Source organism: Penaeus monodon, chromosome 33 (assembly GCF_015228065.2).
Source record: "Penaeus monodon isolate SGIC_2016 chromosome 33, NSTDA_Pmon_1, whole genome shotgun sequence".
Classification (NCBI taxonomy): Eukaryota; Metazoa; Arthropoda; class Malacostraca; order Decapoda; family Penaeidae; genus Penaeus; species Penaeus monodon.
Window position 1 is genome coordinate 36,169,042 of NC_051418.1, and position 590 is coordinate 36,169,631.

A 590-nucleotide genomic window follows, 5' to 3' on the forward strand; every position below is an offset into this window, starting at 1 on the left:
ATTAAATGTCGGTGAATATGATCATTATCCCTTTTATTAGTTAGGTTCTCTAAAAGCAATAATGATGTCATCAGGAACAACAAAATGAGCAACAGCAGCAATCGTAGTCTACTGATTGTCACTGCCGCTGCTGTTGAATTGGTTCAGCTTTTTCCGTCTTCAACCTAACAGCAAAAACCTCCTCCCCGACGGCGCATGGCCTCCTCCCTCCAGCGCCTGCCTCGGCCGCAGCGCCCGTGGAGCGAGGCCTCGGCCGCAGCGCCAACAGAACAAGAACTCTCTCGGCGAAGGCAGAACACTCTGACCTCCTGCCGACGGAGGGGCGTCTGTGCTGCCCGCGACACGACGCTGTGTCTGCGAGTGATGAAATGCCTCGCGCATTTCCTTTACAACGTCGAATATCCTTTACCTTTCCTTCTTACTTTTCCTCAAATTTCTTTTTTAGCGCTGGCTTTCGCCGGAGGGGAAACTGCGTCAGGTCCGGGACCCGGAAAAGCCTCGTCGGCTCCTTCCCGCGCATCAAAGGCCCGCGGAAAAACACGCGTTTCGCGTCGGTTCTGCGGTTAATGGCACTCACCTGCTAAGGACTT

At 53.6% G+C, this 590-nt stretch overlaps 1 protein-coding gene across 1 annotated transcript in view; it reads right to left on the reverse strand.

Annotated features, from left to right (window-relative positions):
- The window catches only part of LOC119594359 (proline-rich protein 36-like), a 4,782-nt gene that overhangs the window by 2,431 nt on the left and 1,761 nt on the right, over positions 1-590 (reverse strand). The gene's annotated exons all lie outside the window — the stretch shown is intronic.